Genomic DNA, 21,534 nt, shown 5'->3' on the forward strand with positions numbered 1-21,534 from the left:
GGAGGAAACCCTCGCAGACACGGGGAGAACGTACAAATTCCACACAGGCAGTGACCCAAGGCGGGAATTGTACTCGGGTCCCTGTAGCTGTGAGGCAGCAGTGCTAACCACTGTGTCACCATGCCGCCCAAGTCAAATGATGGCTAGCCCAGCGGGCCGTGATTTTGCGCTCTTGTGTAGTCTAGCTCTGCTCAGATTGGATGGCATAGTCATATGGTAAACCAATACAAGTTTGGCTAATCCAGAGTAACCAGTGCAAAATTTAGGTTTATCATGGGTTGTGTTCAATGGGATTTGCTATTCTTCCAGTGGGAATTGTTCACGACTCCAACATAACCGGAATTTTGTGTCATCTGAGTTTGACTCATCACGATTTCATTGTAGTTGGAAAAAGTCAACCAAATTAAATAGGTTACAGCATCCTTTTCAATGAATTTTTAACGTTGATTCCTGCCTTTACTGAATTAAAAGGATCCATAGCACTAAGCATTATGTGCGTCACAACAGCACCAGAGCAGAACTTTCATATCAACTTCTTGATGGAAATTTATTGCTTTACAATAACAAAAACTTATACTTATATCGTACCTTTAACACCATGAAACATCCTGTGGTGAATGTATAATTACTGATAATTCACCAGTGTTATGTTATGTTATTAACCCTGTGGGCTCCACCTATGGGCCATTGTGTGGCTTCACCCACAGGGGAATATGTTGGGGCATGCACGGGCTCCGCCCATGGCTCCGCCCAGGGCTCCACCCCTTTAGAGGAAGTATAAGAGCAGCTGACCTGCGGGGCCGCCTTCAGTGTTGTACCGGTCGCGGGCAGGCACAGTTCTAAGCTGATTAAAACAACGGTTTACTTCTCCACGTGTCTTCGAGTGACTTGATGGTCGCATCACATCCCAAAGTGCTTCACTGGAGCATTATAGAGCAAAGTACGACACACTGCCACACAAGAAGATTTTAGATCAGATAACCAAAGACTTGGTCAAAGAGGTAGGTTTTCACAGAAGGAGAACGAGGTACATAGCCAGAGACATGTAGGACGGGAATTCCAAAGATTAGGCCTAGGCAACAGAAGGCATAGCCACCATGGTTGGTGTGATTGAAATTGGAAAAGCTCAAAAGGCTTAAATTAGAGGAATGCAGACATCTGGGAGGATTGTGGGGTTGGAAAAGATAACATAGATAAAGAGGGACAAGGTCATGAAGGGATTTGAAAATGAGGATATTGAAAATCAAGATGTTGCTTCACTAGAAGCCAATATAGGTCAGCAAGAACAGGTGATACAGGAACATGATTTGCTGATAATTAAGACATGCATGGAGAATAGAAGTTTATGGTGGTTAGAATGGAGGAGACCAGCAAGGAGTGCGTGTTAGGATGGTTAAGCATAGGTAACAAATACATGCATGAGCATTTCAGCAGTAGATGAACTGAGACATGGGTGAAGTCAGGATAGGTTATGGAGGTGAAAATAAGTGGGGTGGGATTCTCCGACCCCCCGCCGGGTCAGAGAATCCCCGGGGGGGCGGCGTGAATGTTGCCCCGCCGCTCCGATGCCAGCTGCCGAATTCTCCGTCGCCGGTTTTCGAGCGGGGGTGGGGATCACGCCGCGCCGGTCGGGGGCCGTTTGCAGTGGCCCCTCCCCGGCAATTCTCCGGGCCCCGATGGGCCGAGCGGCCGTCGTTTCCTGGCCAGTCCCACCGGCGTGAAATGGACATGGTCCCACATGGCGGGACCTGGCTTGTAGGCCGGCTAGGTGAGTCCTCGCGGGGGGTGGCGCGGGGGGATCTGGCCCTGCCTGGCCTGCAATCGGGGCCCACCGATCTGCGCCGTGGGGGCACTCTTTCCTTCCGCGCTGGCCTCTGTAGGACTCCGCCATGGCCGGCGCGGAGAAGAACCCTACGCCGGCGGTTCTGCGCATGCACCAACTAATGCCGGCCCTTCGGCGCCGGTTGGCGCGGCGTCAACCCTTCCGCCACCGGTCTTAGAATCCCATCGTGGTCTTAGTGACAGCATGAATATGAGGTTAGAAACTGACTTTGGAATCAAATGAGATATCAAGGTTTCTAACGGACTGCTTTAAGCTCAGACTGTTGCCATGGAGAAGGATGGAGGCAGTATCTAGGCTATGGAGTTTGAGGTTGGGTTTGAAACACTGGGCTGGATTCTCCGTTTCAGTGGCTAAATGCCGGCTAGAATGTAGAATTTGCAGGCTTTTTACGACGCCAAAATCGGCGCCGAACCCTCACCGATTCCGGGACCAGTGAGGGGCTAGTGGTGGTGCCTGGTGAAACTCCCAGCTCCCGCGCCCAAAATGGCCAGGTCCCTGACCACACATGCGCATACTGACAACCTGCAGCAGTCGCGGCGTACAACATGGCGCCGGCCGTGCGTGGACCCAACCCGCCAGCCACGACCCCACAAGCCACTCCCTGGTCAACCCCTGGGCACCCCCAACCCGTTCCCCCAGCCTTGCGGAAGGCCCCCACGGTCAGCGGCGCGAATCCCGGCTGAGTGGGGCGGCGCTGGACACAGTCCGCAGCCACCATGCTGGGTTCCCGACTGCTGAGACCACGTGTCCCGCGCAGTCGGGAACTTGGCTCAGCAGTCGGGAACTTGGCCCATCGAGGACGGAGCATCACGGGATGGCCTTCCGATGACGTGCCAATGCTGTTGCAACAGCACGTGCCGCACAACGCGATGATGACATTTTGGAGGGGGCGGAGTATGGCTGACCGGCCCTGATTTGGGCATCGGAGCCCATTCTCTACCCAATCGCTGATATCGGAGTCGGGCAACAGAGAATCCCGCACAATGGCTTTGATCGTCCCAATAATTAATTGGAGGAAATTTCTGATCATCCAGTGTTGGATGTCATAATTTTTAGTGGTAATTAGTGCTGCATTTTGAGCAAAAACACAAAATACTGGATAATCCTAGCAGGTCTGACAGGATCTGTAGAGAGAGAAGGAAGCTAACCCTTCAAGTCTGGATGACTCTTTGTCAAAGCTGCAGAGAACAGCATTTTGAGCAGTCTGATTTTATGGAGTCATTTCTTCAAGGAACCAGCTGGACACTGCCTGAATTCATTTCACTATATAATCCTTTCAGTTGGCTGGAGCATATGCATCAGGAATTAAAAGACAGCCTTCCAATCTGTTGTACCCCTCAATACATCTAAGGAGAGAGAACATCACAGCTAAACCCAATTCTGTGCTCATCTGATCACATATACTTTCTTGCAGAAGACAATGTATAGCAATGAAGTGAAATTTCGACAAATATTCCCCATCCCAGACCCAGAGATGCTCCCCTCTGTTTTCCTAAAGGTATCCCTGATTGAGATCTGCTACCTCATTACAAACCAGGGACAGACCCTGGGATCTTGCATTACAGATTTGGTGATCACGTTGCTTGCTACTTCAATTCTCTGGCCCATTTTATTCTGAGCTCTCTGTGTTTGGCCTTCTACATTGTCCCAATGAATGCTCAAGTATTGCACCTCATTTTCTTTTCCCAATTTCAGGAGTCATTGAAACAAAATAGGGGTGAAAGAGGATGCTGATTTTCTATCATGTTTAGGATCATATGAGTTAGGAGCAGGAGTAGGCCATTCAACCCCTCGAGCATGTTCAACCATTTGATATATCTGATTATGGCCTCAACACTACCTACCTATCTACCACCTATAACTTTTGGCCCCACCCCCATTAATCAAGAAGCTACCTAACAGCCTTAAAAATATTCAATGACGCAGCCTAAATTACTCTTTAGAGAAGGGTACTGCACTGGAGTGCAGCACTGGGCTGCAGTAGGAGCGGCATGGTGGCAAAGTGGTTGGCACTGCTGCATTAGAGCGCCAGGGACCTAGGTTCGATTCCAACCTTAGGTGACTGCCTGTGTGGAGTTTGTACATTCTCCCCATGTCTACGTGGGTTTTCTCTGGATGCTCCGGTTTCTTCCCATAGTCCAATGATGTGCAGGTTAGACGGATTTTCCATGCTAAATTGCCCTTTGATGTCCAAAGGTTTGGTGTGTTAACGGGGATAGAGTGGCACACCTCGATCGGGTGCTTTTTCGAAGGGTCGGTGCAGACTCCATGGGCTGTATAGCCTCCTTCTGCACTGAAGGAACTCTATAGAGTATAATGTTCAAATTGGAGTTTGGTGACTGAGGGAGTTTCAGTGAAGAGGGAATGAGTTGATCCTTATCAACTCATTGTGACAGCAGGCTCGTATGTTCCCCGCCTCCCCCCCTTTTCCTCAGAAAGATGAATGGCAGCCTTGGTAAGTAGGACCTGGTGAGTATTTCTACTGTCTTTAATATATATTAATATATAGGGGAAGTAAAAATAAAGGGAGTAATTTAAGGGTGAGTCATAGCAGGGCAGTTTAGCCATGTGGAATGATCATTCTTTGCGATGTGAGGAATCAGGGACACTTCTGGTGTCCACGGTGACCAGGTGTGAAGGAATTGGCAACATCTACTTGAAATTCATGTTTCAAAGTTGTAGCTGTGACTGGTGTCACTGTGGAGCATCCGCATGGATGAGATCTTCATGGTTAGCATATATAGTGAGGCGGTCACTCTGCAGTTAAAGAGTGTACAGGTTGAAAGAGAATAGGTGATCGCCAGAGTAAGAGCATTAGACAGGTAGTGCAGGAGTCCCCCGGGCCCATCTTCCTCTCTAATAGGTTTTCCACTTTGGATGCTGCTGAGAGAGGTGTCTTCTCAGGGGAATGCAACAAGAGCCAGGTCTGTGCCACCGTGGGGAGAAAAAAGGAGTTAGGATAGTGATAGGGGTTTATATTGTTCTGTCGTAAGGGGATGTGACAGCAGGCTTGTATGTCCGCCCCCTCCCCCCACCGGTGCCAGGGTGACCAAGGCTGGCTGCTGGATATCCAAGGATACTCAATATTTAGGAATAACAGGAATAAAGGAAAAGGAGGGAGGGTGAAGCTGTTAATTAAAGATGAAATCAGTACATTAGTGAAAGAGGATGCTGGCTCAGAAAATCTAGACGTAGAATCAATTTGGGTGGAACTAATAACAAGGGATGTCAAATATTAGTTGGAGCTGTCTATGGGCCTTAAACAAGAAGTCAGAGATGCATGTAACAAGGGTGCTACAGTAATAATGGGTGGCTTTACTTTACATACAGATTGAGCAAACCAAATTAGCAATAATACTGTGACGGATGAATCTCTGGAGTGTGTACAAAATAATGTTTTAGACCAGTTTGTTGAGGAACCAACTAGGGAACATGCTATCCTAGATTAGGTATTATGCAATGAGAAGAAGTTAACTAATAATCTTGTTGTGCGGAGTATCTTTAGGAACCAGTGAAAATAATATGATTGAATTAATCATTAGGATGGAAAGTGAAGTAGTCCAATCTGAAACTAGGGTCCTAAATCTTAACTATTGAACCTACAAAGATATGAGGCATGAGTTGGCTAAGATAGGCTGGGGAACTTCATGAAGAGGCATGATGGTGGATAGGCAATTACTGATATTTAAGGAACAAATGTATGCATTGTAACAGGTATAAATTCCTGTCTGGTGCAAAAACATAACAAGAAAAGCAGCCCTACCATGGCTAATGAAATAAATTAAGGATAGTATTAGATCCAAAGAGGTGTCATATAAAGTTGTTTAGTTCCAATGCTGCCTCAGTGATAAAAATTGGAAAGCAAGTCTTGACTTCTTCAATTCCAACGTTATTTTGTTCTACAATCACTTCTCATCCAACACACAGTGCAACTTGTATCCCCTTTATATATATATATATATATATGTGTGTGTGTGTGTGGCAGTCTATCAAACAATCAGTGTGGTCAATGAAACAACTAAAGCTCCAGTTCCGACTTAAGCATTGGTGAACGTTAATGCTTTCCTAACAAAAGTTGCAGGAAAAAGTAGCAAGCCTGAGGATTGGGAACTAGTTCAGAATTCAGCAAAGGAGGACCAAGAGATTGATTAAGAGGTGGAAAATAAGGCATGAGAGCAAACTTGCAAGGAACATGAAAGCAGACTGTAAAAGTTTCCATAAGTATGTGAAAGGAAACAGGTTAGTGAAGACTAATGACGGTCGCTTGCTGTCTGAAACTGGAGGATTTATAATGGAGAACAAATAAATGGTGGAGCAATTAAACAACAACTTTAATTCTGTCTTAACAGAGAAAAACACAAATAACTTCCCTAAAATGCTCGGGTACCAAGGGTCAAGTGAGAAAGAGGAGTTGAAAAGGAGGAGTTGTAAGCAACAGCGGTAGCACAGTAATTAGCATTCTTTCTTCACAGCACCAGGGACCCGGGTTCGATTCCCGCTTGGCTCACTGTCTGTGCGGAGTCTGCAAGTTCTCCCCATGTCTGCGTGGGTTTCCTCCGAGTCCTCTGGTTTCCTTCCACAAGTCCCGAAAGACGTGCTTGTTGGGTGAATTGGACATTCTGAATTCTCCCTTTGTGTACTCGAACAAGTGCCGGGGGTGGCGACTAGGGGATTTACACAGTAACCTCATTGCAGTATTAATGTAAGCCTACTTGTGACACTAATAAAGATTATTATTATGAAATAATTAGTGTTGCTAAAGAAACAGTGATGGAGAAATTAATGGAATTGAAACCCAATAGATCCAAGGGCCTGATAATCCCAGGGTGCTAAAGTAGGTGGCCATGAAAATAGTGGGTGCATTGGCTGTCATTTTCCAAAATTTTGTAGATTCCGGAACAGTCCCGGCAGATTGGAGGGTAGTAAATGTAACCCATTAGTTAAAAAAGGAGGGAAAGAGAAAACAGGTACTTACAAACCGGTTAGACTAACATACAGTAGTAGGGAAAATGCAAGAGTCTAATATAAAGGATGTGATAACATATCAATGGGACTAGATAAAGTCAACATGCATTGTTGAAAAGGAAATCATGTTTGACAAACCTACTGGAGTTTTTTGAGGACGTAGCTAGCAGAATAGATAAGGGAGAACCAGTGGATATGGTATATTTGGATGTTCAAAAAGCCTTTGATAAAGCCCCACATAAGAGGTTAGTGTGAAAAGTAAAAACACATGGGATTGGGGGTAATATAATGGCATGGACTGAGGATTGGTTAGCAGATGGGAAACAAAGTAGGAATAAATAGATCTTTTCCAAAGTGGTAGATGGTGACTAGAGGGGTCCCACAGAGATCAGTGCTTGGGCCAAGCTATTCACAATATACATCAATGATTTGAATAAGGGAACCAGATGTAATATTTTCAAGTTTGCTGATAACAAACTTTGGTGGGAATCTGAGTGGTAAAGAGGATGTTATGAGACTTCAAGGTGATTTAGACGACTTGAGTGAGTGGGCAAATAGATGGCAGATGTAGTATAATGTGGATAAATGTGAAATTCTCCACTTCAGCAAGAAAAACAGAACGGCAGAGTATTATTTAAATGGTGATAGATTGGGAAATGTTGATGTACAAAAGGACCTGGGGGTCTTTGTCCACTAGTCACTGCAAGCAAGGGTGCAGGTACAGCGAAGAGTTAAGAAGGCAAATGAGATGTTGGCCTTTGTTGCAAGAGAACTTGAGTACAAGAGCAAGGATGTCTTACTGCAGCTGTACAGAGCGTTGGTGAGACCATACCTGGAGTATTGTGTGCAATTTTGGTCCCCTTACCTAAGAAAATATATACTTGCTATAGAATGAGTTCACCAAAGGTTCACTAGACTGATTCGAAGAGGTTTGGTTGATTAAGCTTGTAGTCACTCATATTTAGCAGAACGAGAGGGGATCTCATTGAAATGTATAAAATTCTGACAAGGCTGGAGAGACTAGGAGAAAGGATGTTGTTTCCCCTGACTAGACAATCTAGAACAAGGGTTCACAGTCCTAGGCTAAGAGGTAGACCAATAACGAGGAGAAACATCTTCACTCAGAGGGTTGTGAACCTGTGGAATTCTCTACCACGGAAAGGTGTGGAGGCCAAGTCACTGAATATATTTAAGAAGGAAATGGATAGATTTCCAAACTCTAAGGGCTTCAACGGGAATGGGGAGTGTGGGAATATGGCATTGAGATAGAGGATCAGCCATGATCATACTGAATGGCGGAGCAGGCTCGAGACGCTGAATGCTCCTACTTTCTAAGTTTCTGTGTAGGAGTATTCCACAAATAACAATCCTCTCTTCTCTGTCTTAAAAGGGAGACCCCTTAATTTTAAACTCATATCACCAACAAGGGGAAATATCCTCTCAACATTCACTCTGTCAAGTCCACTCAGATTATTATATGTTTTAATGCGATTACCTCTGATTCTTCTAAATTCCAATGGATTCAGAACCATCTGTCCAACTTTTTCTCAGAAGATAACCCCTTTATCTCAGGAATCAGTCAAATGAACCTTCTTTGAACTGTATCTAATGTATTTATATCCTTTCTTAAATAAGGAGATCAAAACTGTACATAGTTCTCTAGACGTGGTCTCATCAATGTCCTGTACAACTGTAGCCAACCATCCCTAATTTTGTTATTCCTTTATCAGAGTTACAAAGCCAAAGCTCAGAGTGGACAGGGGCAAACCCCTAATCCATCTCCTTGCCTTCTCCAAAAACCAATTAAAATTGAATCCAATTCATGGTCTCCAAAAGAGAGACATACCAGATCCAGGCATTACACCTGACCTCATGCTTAATTTTAGCCAAAGGGCCGAGAAGTGATGTAGCCAAACATCGCTACATGTATATTCCATTCCCCTTGCAAAAAAAGGCAACGTTCCATTTGCCTTCAGAATCACTTGCTCTGCCTGCATGCTAACATTTTCTAAATCATACACTAGGTCAGCCCCTCTGTACCGCTGAGCTCTACAATCTCTCCCATTTTCTATTCATCTGTCAAAGTGGACAGGTTCACATTTTCCCACATTATGCTCCACCTGCCAAATTTTTGCCCACTCACTTAACCTATCTATGTCCCTTTGCAGACTTCTATGTCCTCGTCACAACCTACACTCTTACCTATCTTTTTGCCATCACTTATCATTTACTATTGCCAAAATCAGTGGCTGGATTCTCCGCACCCCGACACCGAAATTGCATTCGACGCCGGGGCGGAGAATCTAGTTTCACACATGAAATCGTGACCGGCTCCGGTTCCGCGATTCTCCGCCCTCCCCCGGGGAGTACGCCTTGCTGCGTATCCACCACCTGCGGCCATTGCTTGAGGCCCGCCTCGCTATTCTCCGCCCCCAACCAGCCGAAGTCCCAACGACATATTTCTAATGTAGTCCTGCCATTCGGGATACTCGCAAGGCGGCTGCGGACTCAGTCCGCGGCTGTCATAGTTGGGCGCACGGCCGATCGGGGGCACTATGTCTGCGGTCCAGCTCCGCGGTCTGAGTCTGCCATGGTGCATGGCGCAGCGGCCCCCATGCGCATGCGCGGCCTCTGACCCAGAAGTGCGGGGGGGGGGGCCGTATCGGCAGCTGGAGCTGCGAGCTCCATGACAGCTGCCTGCTAGCCCCCTGCAGGGCTGTGAATCTGTGGCCTTTTGATGCCAATTGTTCTGGTGTAAAAGACCAGAGATTTCATGACGGCGTGGGGACATAGTCCCTGAAACGGGGAATCCAGCCCCAGGTCTTTCTTGAGTGTGTGATAATGGGGTGATTTTTTTTCCCCCTTCCTCCTTTCCCTTGTCTTGTTGCTTATAAACATGTTTCAGTTGTGAAGGAGATTTATATCTGAAATGTCAACTGGTTTATGTTGCTTTGGCAGAAGCAGCCTGTCCTTCTATTTGCCCCTAACATTTACTGTTTGTAGCAGATATTCATCATTCCCATTTGTTTGCTTTTTGTTTCTCCCAATCTCTGTGGTGCAATTGATCATGATTACACAATGTTCAGGTCTATTTGCAATTCCGCAGCTAATGCAATTCATGCCCACATGCAGTAAATTTTATGGCAAGTAGCATTTGCACACATAAGTGCCTGGTACATCACCATCGCCAGCATAACCATCTCTCGGTGACATTCAATAGTATAACCACCATCAGCATTCTGGTTGATCGTGATTAACCAAAAATGGAACTGAACTGGCCACATAAATGTCATGGTACTAGAACAAGTCTGAGTCTAGGCATTCTGCTAAGTGACTTACCTCCTGATCCAGAAAACCTTTCAACCACCTACACGGCAAAGTCAGGAGAAGTGTGATGAAATACTCCCCATTTTGCCTGAATGGGTGAAGCTACATTAGCACTCACGAAACATGAGACAAAGCATTCCACTTGCTTGTCATCCCGTCATCACCTTAAACACTCACTCCCTACACCATCAGCACAACCCGGTTTCAGTGTGCTCTAGCTACAGGGTGTACTGCACAAAGTCACAATGGTTGCTCTGCTAGAATCTTCAAAAGCTCTGACCTCAACCACCTTCAAGAACAGGGCAGAAAAAGCAGATGCATTGGAGAACCATTACCTTCAATAAATCCCCCACCCTCAAGTCACACAGTATGCCAACTAGTCCTTCTTCATCATTCATCCCAAATCTTGGAACTCCCTACCTAACAGCACTGTCAGAGTATCTTCACCACATGGACTGAAGTGGTTTCAGAGAAACACCACTCTCTCTCAAGGGCAACTAAGATGGGCAATAAATATTTGCCAACCAGTCTTACCCATATCTTGAGAATTAATTTTTAAAAGCTCTACATTTTTCTAAAAGAAGAATGATTAGAATGTATTTATTCATTCAGACTGAATTGATTGGCTGTAACTGAATGGCATCAGTTACAACAATACAGACAATTACAGCAACACATGTGTTTCCTGGCCTGTGCTAAGCTGCATGTGCCAGCTTGGGTTGGAGTCAGTTACATAAGAACATAAGCAATAGGAGCTGGAGTAGGCCCGATGGTTCAGGACTGCTCCGCCATTGATCTAACCCTAGCCTTAACTCTAATTTTCCACGTCATTACCCTTAATTGACTCCACAATGTGTCTATCGCATATAATCAATGACGTAGGCCTGGATTCTCCCCCAGGCCCACCGCAAGAACGCCATGGGCGAGCCGCGTACATTGGAGAACTCCCTTGACCTTTGGCGAGATTCTCCGGTCGCTGGGCGGACGTGGCCCTCAGTCTCTCTGGGGTAGAGAATTCCAAAAGTTCTTCACACTCAGAGAGGGAATCGCTCCTCATATTCACCTTACCACCTCGTTTCCTTAGCAGTGTCCATGGGGTGGGGAGAGGAAATGAACAGCTATGGTTCCTGTTCCTGACAGCCATCTAGTGACTCCTGCTAGAAGGCACTCCATGTGTAAATATCAAGGGAGGGTGTAGGATTGTGTTTGCCCCATGTGATCAGTCCAGTAATTGTTGGCAGGCACTGGTTTCAACACGTGAAAAACAGCCACCTGTTAAGGTACCAGGATAATGGCCTATAAAACTGTACTTAAACATGAGGCAGTCATGTTGAGAGGAGGAGAAATGGGTGAGTGAGAGGGAGCCTTTAGGTCACATGATACTTTTAAAATTGACTTCTCTAACCCCCGAACAAAAGCAAACATCCTTTTAATTGGCTTTTTATTTTTAACTGGGCCCTTCCTCCATTTCACCCAAAGAAATGAAGCAGTTTGTCAATTTCTTTTAAACAGATACAAAGTGTCTAATTATAGTCACTGAAAAAAATTCAAATGTGAAACCAAGACAGCGCATTCCTTCCTGTGAAAGTAATGATCTAGGTATTGAGGTCACCAACAGAAAAACAAAGAGATCAATACTCTTTTTCAGCAGATAAAAAGTCAAAAGTTTAGGCTGTTGTGTGAGCAGTTATTAGGAAAAAACCGTGCACCATCAAGTTCCTTGTGTTACCAAACCCTCCCGTGTCTCAGACTTACAAAGGCCACATTGTCTTCAGAAACCCACAGAGAAGATGTGCCTGATCCTGGCAGGGTCTAGGTGTACCCAAATCTCTTTGTTGTTTTTTTTTTACACACTGGCACAGAAACATGAGAAGGCAGTTATAATTTTACTTCCTTGTTAACCCTCCTCTCATAACTCTCATTATAAAATGTGAACTCTCATTATAAAATGTACTGATGCTGACAATACTGAATGGGATGGGGTTAACTCGTGTGGAGAGAGCCACACTTCAGCTTCACCAAAGGCACCCGCTGAATAAAATATATTTTATAATCATGGTTAAAAACATTTTGCTTTATCTTGTTGGAAAATGGGCTATGAAATTCCTAGGTGTTGAGACTGGTTACGAGAGGCGAGAACTAACAGAATCTAGACTACCCACCATTTCTGCTGGATCTCAACTCCTTTTGTTTTGTGGCTTTTTTGGAACCCCCTCCATACTTTACTCAAAGATGCTGGACTGGCAGGATGACCCGAAAACCCAAGTGTTCTACTTTTAATAAGGTCTATAGTAAGTATGTGTGCACAAAGCAGGCATTAACCAAAGCGTGTTAGGACTTTAATGCCAGTCTCACAGCAGCAATTAATCACAGATCAATCATTGCTTTGAGAAGCATGGCAACCAAGAATTTGCAGTAGTTTTGTTTTTAATGGAATTTTCGGCTAATATGCCCTGATCCCTGACAGAAGGTGCTTCTCCGATATTCCTAAGCTTCCACACGGAGAACCATAAATGATTGGGCTTTCTACTAACAACTTAATTGACAGTGATTCCCAGTTGTGGCATCATAACATCACGTTCCATTGTGATCACAACGCCGATGCCATGTGAATGCGCAACAGCCAAATTGTCACTGCCACTCTGTACTAAGCCTCACAGGACACAAATAAATGCAGGAAGGCAGGCACGTCAGCCAGTCTCCCAAGATCTCGACTGCAATATAAACAGAAGCCCAACTCATTGCCAACTCGCCACAACTACAACTACTTATATTTATACAGCACTTTTAACATAATGAAACATCCCAAGGCCTTCACAGGAGCATTATAAAACAAAGTATGACACTGAGCCATATAAGGAGATGTTAAGTCAAATGACCAAAAGCAGAGTTAAGATTTAAGGAATATCTTAAAGGAGAGAAATTAGGTAAAGGGATAGAAAGGTGAGGAAGAAAATTACCGAGTTTAGGGCCTAAGCAACTGAAGACAAGGCCAACAATGGTGGAGTGATGAATATCTGGGATGCACAAGAGCCAGTAGGGCGAAGTTCTCCCCAAACGGCGCGATGTCCGCCGACTGGCGCCCAAAACGGCGCCAATCAGACGGGCATCGCGCCGCCCCAAAGGTGCGGAATGCTCCGCATCTTTGGGGGCCGAGCCCCAACATTGAGGGGCTAGGCCGACGCCGGAGGGATTTCTGCCCCGCCAGCTGGCGGAAACGGCCTTTGTTGCCCCGCCAGCTGGCGTGGAAATTACATCTCGGGGCGGCGCATGCGCAGGAGCGTCAGCGGCCGCTGAGTATCCCGCGCATGCGCAGTGGAGGGAGTCTCTTCCGCCTCCGCCATGGTGGAGACCGTGGCAGAGGCGGAAGGGAAAGAGTGCTCCCACGGCACAGGCCCGCCCGCGGATCGGTGGGCCCCGATCGCGGGCCAGGCCACCGTGGGGGCACCCCCGGGGCCAGATCGCCTCGCGCCCCCCCAGGACCCCGGAGCCCGCCCACGCCACCTTGTCCCGCCGTTCAAAAGGTGGTTTAATCCACGCCGGCGGGACAGGCAATTTATCGGCGGGACTTTGGCCCATCCGGGCCGGAGAATCCAGCGGGGGGGGGTGCCCGCCAACCGGCGCGGCCCGATTCCCGCCCCCGCCGAATATCCGGTACCAGAGACTTCGGCAACCGGCGGGGGCGGGATTCACGGCAGCCCCCGGCGATTCTCCAACCCGGCGGGGGGTCGGAGAATGACGCCCAAGAAGAGCCATTAGTTCACTTTGGGTGTACAAATACATGTGTGACTACCCAGTCAATTCAATAGCTTCTCTTTAGCTGCTCTCTCAATCTTCTTCCATATAATTCCATCAAGCTGCCAAGAAAATGGCTCAGGATGAAGCATCAGCAAACAATTAGCAAAGGACCTGCTTTTAGCAGAGCATACATGATGATGATAATTCAGCCATTGTGCATAAATCAGGCCATTAGCATAAATGGAAATGAAAATGTTCTCAGCTCGGCTCTTCAAAGCTGTGGTAGAACACCATACTTTGCAACATGGCGCGGCAGCATCTTAGCAAATGGCCAGTGTCACATCAACATAGGCAGCACCAACAGACTATTCAACTCTGCTGGGGATCATTGCCAAGCCTGACATGTACAGTTTGTAATGATAACTGTGCCCCTCTATATAGAGACACCACTTCTCATTCAGTTCCACAGGCAGTAATTCAGGAAAAAGTTAATCAAGTCATTATTTATCAACAATAATTCATGTTGGCAGCACTCCTAACTCATCCAACTACAAGCTTAAACTCATTCATTCATAGTCAGTGAGAAAAGCTTCCACTCACAGTGACATTTGTAAACTGCACTTACCACTACATTTTTAATCTTCAATCTGCATTAACAGATCTTCTAAGCAACAAGCAAGCAATATTTAGATAAAATCTGGAGCTTTGCACACAGGTAGTGAAGGATTCTGGCAGATCATAATCATGGAGATGTGCAGTGTGCATCCAATGCAAAATAGCCCTCAGGTCCCTGAGCCTAAAAATGAAGGGTCTTACCATATGGACCAATGAGGATTTTCAGCATTGTCAACATTGATTCATATTTGCTTGTGTGGATTATAAATACACATATAGACCAGTGGGCCAATTTCTGTGCGATAGATTCTATGTAATACAGAACAAATGGCAAGCTTGTATGCTGTGCAGTGTTCCTGCTCATATGAGTCTATTCATGATCATGTCTGTCTCTTCCAGTAGCTGCCTCCACTTTGAAATCCCCTTGACACCTCCTTTATTTGACTCAGGCCTTTTGAACATTCCCTTTGCTTTGCTTCATCGTGAACAGTCACCATCTATGCCTCATGCTCTGAAATTCTCTCCCTAAATTTCTTTGCCTCTCCATATCCCCTCTCTCCTATAAGAATTTCTTTAGAACCCATCTCTTTTACCAAGCTTTTGAGCAACTACCTCATCTTTCCTTCAAAGTCTGATCACTACATTTTGCCATTTCAGACACAGGTGTTGCGAGTTTGCTGCAAGTGGGTTAACAACAGCAAAGAACACCCATGTAACATGTAGAATAAACACAAAAGGGAATATTTTTAAGGATGCTCTATTAACCTTTATGGACTTCAAAAATCATTTTTCTTTTAGCCCTAAAGTTGGTATTGCTTAAGTTTATGAAATGTATTGAGGTTTAAATTTCACTTTTTTGTTGGAAAAAATTGACCCGGTGTATCAAAATAATTGGATTAAACTGCTGCAAAGAAATTGCTAGCAATGCAAAAGGTTGACATATTTATCTGTTGCAGTTGAAAGAATTCTTGAGGAGAATAGTGAACACTAGCGGATGATGGCCTGAGCACATGTTGATCTGTTTGATCCAACTGTCACGGTTGCTTGACAATGCTTATACTAAATTGTTCTGTACATTTGTTGAACAGAGATATTAATTGGTTAGAAAGTAATCCGGTAGAGTTTTGTGGGTAAATTAAGGTTTTCCCTGGTACTGTTCAGGCATGTACAACAAATGCATATTCCACAGCTTGATTAAGGAGGTTAATGGTTTGGTTATTAATTCCTTGAGTAAATTTAAAAATCATTGGCCTTTGTATGGATACCCCCCCTTGCAACCCTTCCCCACCACAAGGTGGGGGAAGGTGAGAGTTGTGTGTGGGGGGAATGGGAGTGAGGGGTTAAAGAACTAAACACAATGAATGCACCAGCAATGTTTTGCACATATACCCAATGCTTTTTTTATGGCAAAAGTCAGGGGACGGGATTCTCCGTTGCCCAACACCAATATCATAATCGGCGATCGGGCGGAGAATCCCTTCCGATGCCCAAATCGGGGGCGCCGGTTTTTGAGTATCAGCCCCCTCCGAAATGGCATCATCGCTTCGTATGCCGTTGGAACGGTGTTGGCGCATCATCGGAAGGCCCTCCCCGATGCTCCGCCCCTGATGGGCCAAGTTCCATACCGCGCGGTTGACGTGTGGTCTGAGTGGCCGTGAACCCAGCATGGCGGCTGCGGAATGTGTCCAGCACCACCACAGTCAGCCGGGTGCCGCACTGCTGGCCGGGGGGCTTCTGCAAAAGGACTGGTGGGAGGTGGCCAGGGGGTGGCCGGTGGGGCCGTATTTGGCAGGTCGGGTCCGCGCACGGCTGGTGCCATGTTGTACGGTGCAACCACTACAAGTTGTCGCCATGCTATTGCACGGCCACAGACCCGGCCATTCTCTGGCCGTTTTTGCCGCGGGAGCCGAGGGTTTTACCCGGCGCCGCTGCTAGCCCCAGAATCGGTGACGGTTCAGCACCGATTTTGGTGCCGTAAAAGGCAGCACTCAGCCACTGAAACGGAGAATCCAGCTCAGGGCCTCTGAACATCTTTAGCTGTTTAGCTGCAATACGTATTTAAATGCAATCGGAAGCAAATTTTAAAATTCATCCTTGCCGCATAAGTTTTTCAATGTCGGTAAACCTGGCAGTGAAAACTGTCAGTTCCACAAGGTTCAGAACTCCTCGAAGACCAGGGAAAGCAGGTGTGCGTCCACCCGGCCCCATCCCCATGAAGGAAGCTCCCCCTTCCAACCAAGGGCCATTATTTTGGATGTGTTGTGACTTAGGAATTTATTACCACTAATGAAATTGTTTTCTCAAGAATTGCACAGTTTAATTTTATCTGTTGTCTCAATTTCATTAATGCCCATTATTTTCAACCAAACACAACTTATCCCATTTTTCGGAGTGTGATATGAGGAGTCTTTGGAGTGTGGTGTCTTGCCAAATCGGTTGGCCATTCAGGTTGCACCTATTGTCGCGGACTTGAGTTCAAATACCAGTGGCACCTGACACGACAATGTCATTGCTGAATTTTGATGAAATTCTTTAAGTGGCTTGCGGTGGAAAAAGTCAAAGGTTTTAAACAAAATGTACATATCAGACTACACTTGTTGTGTAATCAAAATGGGAAACAAAATTGTTTAAATTGAGAAGGCGGAAAATGAACAGGATTCATAATTTACTTAAAACGTTGCTGCCGGTTCTAAGAAGGGTTCCACCTGAAGCATCAGCATTTTAGGCAAGAGCCCTTTGTTACTCTTTCATGTTTTAGTAGATCATATTTTCCAGCATTTTCTGTTTTATTTCATATTTTCAACATCTATATTTTTTGCTATCTCACATAAGTTGTTATTAGTCAACTAAAATCAAGCTAATGGAGGGCGCAGGAGAAAACATTTGTTCTTCAAAGAGGCCTAGAAATATTATTGCCTAAGTCATGTACATTTTTATTTTGTTTCCATAGAATGTAAAGAAAAGCAATGCTTTAACCTCCACTCCAGATCTAAACAGCTCTGAAATGCCTTTTAAGTTCTTGTGACAAACCATATAATGGCAAGAATGTCTGTGTGCCCTTCTGCACCATAGGTTCTGGTGTATAAATTGACCCAGTGTGTAAGACAACCCAATGTTTTTGACTCCAAAGATCGTCTTCGCATATACTTGGCATGTACAACAACCCCCTTGTTAGCAAAGGCACATTATGCCCGCATTAATTGTATGCCTCAATTTTACAGCGCACAATTAGATGTTTTACTTACTAGTACCTTATAACTGGGCGCAAGGGGTCAAGCAGATGATAAAGGCTGCGTTGTGAAGATACGCGGGAATTTAAAACATGCCCACACAGCGAAGACCCTGCATGGTGATCAACAAAGATGCCGATCACCCACACCCATGGTTGACTTTGAATTCTCGGCGTATGTCGAACCCTGTTTTTGGAGAGATCTTTTGAGGCTTCGAAGGTCGACTTATACGTTGACATCTCGGATAATCTTGCACATTTACTTGCTAATTGCTCTAGATGTTGAAGCTTACCTTTACCCCCGGATTGTTTTTTACCTGGGTATTCAATTTCTAGATTGTCCACTTGATTTCATGATTAAATATAGAACCACGATTAATATCACTAAAAGTCTAAAAACTCCCAGTTGTATAGCCTGATTTTCACTTTAATCTCTAATCCAGCCTCGACAGTCACAACCTTCCCTCTGCTTTACCCAGCACCTGCAGCTCTCACAATGCTTTCATGTAACAGATCAATATTTTGTCAGTTTGGTGACATAGCAATCGTTTCCTAATCCTTATATAGTTTAACATATGGAAAGCAATGGAAAATTACTTTTGAAGCAATGATCAATTTTGCAAATAGTTTTTCAGTTTACGTAGCTTTTGATGTTGAATTCTAAACGCACAACTCTCCAGCAGTACTTTTCAACAGTGAATACTTGTGAGAATTTACTTGCAAAACGTGACACCAGATCTTGGTTCATTAGAGAAAAATTAAAGAGAAGAAATAGCCAACAACCTTGACCTACCTCTTTTTAGATTCAGGACCTCAGACGCCAATTGTCTGCTTCTTCATTGTCACTTAGTGATAAGTGCAAAGGGTTTGGCAGCATACAACCCACATCTTTTTTAATCAAGGTTAACTCGGCAAGGAGTGCCCAGAAACTCCCTCCAATGCTATTTACGGCGGCAAAATCTGCCTTCCTTGTGTGCGCGTGTGTGTGTTTTTTTAAACAACACTTTGAGAGCACCAGAAGTATAATGAAATTTCGGGAAGCTTGCAATTAGACCCAGTTAATCTAAAATACCTGACTCTCGCTGACCTAAGCTGCGCATTCCAAGGGGGCTAAATAGCAGCTCAGAAACTGCTGCGCTCCGAGGAGGAAAAATTCCGAGCCAGTCTCAGAGTGTGAGGCATTATTCTCCTAAAGTTTGCTTTCAGCCCACTTGTGGCTGTTCAGCTTATTGTAGCCCAAACTAAGATTGTGAGGATTTAACTCACAATTTGTTTAGTCTCTCTCTCTCTTTCCTTCTTCTGGTTCCTTTTCTCTTCAAACAAGTTAGGTTTTTGTCTCATAATGAACGCCCTGCCCCTAAAGTCACCAAACCAGAATTTTGCTGCAACACTGGCAACTTCCCGTAAATCTAAATTGTAATTTTATCCTGTTCGCTGAGCCCTCATTGGCTTAAAGCCAGCCTAACATTCCAGCTGAGGTAGGAGCACAGATACCTACCTTTTCTCAAGAGCGCAATGATTAAAAAGGGTATAATGAACAAGAAGTTGTGGGCATTAAGAAACTTGTTAAACATGGTGGCCTAGAAAGGCACTGACAGCCTGTCATCATGAGAGAAACTGAGAGTTACAATGTTCTGGGGGGGGAGAGAACACAGGCTGACTTTTCCACAATTCAAAATACAAAGTGCACCTGCCAGCACAGCCACACAAAGAAAACTAGAAGAAGGCCATCCAGTTCCAATCGGCTTTATACAAAACATAAATACGCCTTACCTTGACTACTTTCAGAACTCGCTTTAGGTAAATTTTTAAAGGAACAAGATGACATGTTACCTTAAGTTGACCGACACGAATTTCCACTAGAGAAAGGCCGAGCTCACTTACCTGGGGCAAAACAAGGTTTGGATTAAATCTGGCAGGTACGTCGCTAGGAGAGACCCATGACCTTTCTGATGTGTTCATAGCATCATACTGGTTGTGACTCATTCAGGAACAGGTGCCAGATATTTTTCTCCCCCTTTTCTGTCAAGTGTTTAAGAATCACTGGGGAAAGAAAAACGAACTAGCATAAGAACAGATTATACTTTTCTTGGCTTTGACACCCGCCACCCCCATCACATAATCACATACAAGGAAATTAAAACGTGGGAAAAAATTGTCTCTACCCTCAGCTTCATAAGACCTACCTGGAAAAGGGTTAATCGCTGAGTCAAATTGAATTAAAGTTTACAGTAAACTTGCATTAACCAATCAGAATAAAGTTTATTGCATGTGACCAAACAGTTTGAAACAGAAATTTGATAATACCAGAAATGAGAGGCTTCTGTTAAAATCCCTGTTTGCATTGCGATACACTGACTGGCTTAGATTTCAAGCACTTTTAATTGCGACCAAAGCAAATAGAAGAAGGAAGCAATCCCCCCTTCTGGAATATTTTCATTGGATATGCCCTGTGTCCCAGTCACACTCCCACTCAGATGAATCTCTCAACCCTGCCAATTCTCAGCACTGCAGGATAGAGGGTGACCACATCACAGGCCTGGTACATCTGTGCCCGATACTCAGGCAGCGTGCACAACGCATACATCCTGGCGATCATGTCAGTTCCCGGCATCTTTGAGGCGCTCCCTTGCGTGAGGAATTGGCTCTTGGGCGACAAAGGTTACCCACTGAGCTCTTGGCTAATGTCGCCAGTCTGGAGACCCCAGATCAATCCAGGGACCCGTTATAATGACGCCCATGCAGCAACAAAGAGTTATTTAGCGGTGAATCAGCGTCCTCCAGATGTGGGTCCGATGTCTAGACCGCAGTGGTGGGGCGCTTCAATATAGCCCCGGAGAGTCTCTAACATCATGCTGGCCTGCTGCATCCTGCACAACATCGCACAGCAGAGGGGGGATATGCTGGAAGGGGAGGAAGGTCAGGCCTCATCTGACGAGGAGCTTGAGGAGGATGGCCAGGAAGAAGCAGGCATGGAACCTGGGCTGGCAGGGCAGGCCGCCCAGCTTGTGCTCCAGGACCACCGCACATGGGACAACCTCATCATCTCCCGATTTGCCAGCTAAGAGGCCTAGCCATCGGCAGCTCCGCCGCCCTGTTCCACCTCTCCATTCTGCCCCCCCTCTCAAGTGGAATGTGGAGACTAGGGTCTTTTCACAGTGACTTCATTTGAAGCCTACTTGTGACAATAAGTGATTTTCATTTCATTTCATTCCATTTCATCCCCATAGCCGCTCACAACCTGACCAATCCCTCCTCTCGTCACTACACCTTCCTGACTCTCCTCCCTTCACTACACCTCCCCTGTCCCTCCTCTCTTCACTGCACCTTCCCTTCCCTCCTCCCTTCACTGTGGTGTTCCTCATCGTTTGACAAAGTCTGACCCCTGCCTTCACGATCACATTCCACTGTCCGCCCAGTGATCCCTGTATGTGTGCTGGCATTACATCTCATGGGCCCTTTGGGAGGTTGTTGGGTGGAGGGGGGAGGCAGCCTCAGACTTCTGGCCCCGTTCCCTAACACTCTGAGGGTGAACCCAGGTGGAACGTTCAAGTGTCTGGGGGCCCAGCCCTGTGCCATCCTCCAACACCCATACCCCCCACCACCAACCTGCCAAAGCCCCACCCGGCAAACATTATGTCCAGTTGAGCCCATCCCTCATGCCCTTCAGACAGATTGAGGCAGATCAGAATGTTGGTGAAAAGATGTTTAATCATGACTATATACATTGATGTGCCCTGACCCCGAACTGTAACCCATGTACTGCAGCCATGCCAAATTATCTGGTGTATAACTTTCTTTTTTTTAATAAACATTT

The 21,534-nt window shown here is 45.6% G+C and overlaps 1 protein-coding gene across 4 annotated transcripts in view; it reads right to left on the reverse strand.

Moving 5' to 3' along the window:
* The window catches only part of rbm47 (RNA binding motif protein 47), a 367,449-nt gene that overhangs the window by 250,278 nt on the left and 95,637 nt on the right, over nucleotides 1-21,534 (reverse strand). For 2 of the 4 annotated variants that reach the window (XM_072496611.1, XM_072496610.1), the window contains exon 3: nucleotides 19,602-19,760. The gene's annotated coding sequence lies outside the window, so the exon portion shown is untranslated. Of the gene's footprint in view, nucleotides 1-18,510; nucleotides 18,962-18,983; nucleotides 19,076-19,601; nucleotides 19,761-21,534 lie in introns of those variants that run through there. The other 2 variants (XM_072496618.1, XM_072496614.1) reach the window with 2 other exon arrangements.

This window comes from Scyliorhinus torazame, chromosome 3 (assembly GCF_047496885.1).
Source record: "Scyliorhinus torazame isolate Kashiwa2021f chromosome 3, sScyTor2.1, whole genome shotgun sequence".
NCBI lineage: Eukaryota > Metazoa > Chordata > Chondrichthyes > Carcharhiniformes > Scyliorhinidae > Scyliorhinus > Scyliorhinus torazame.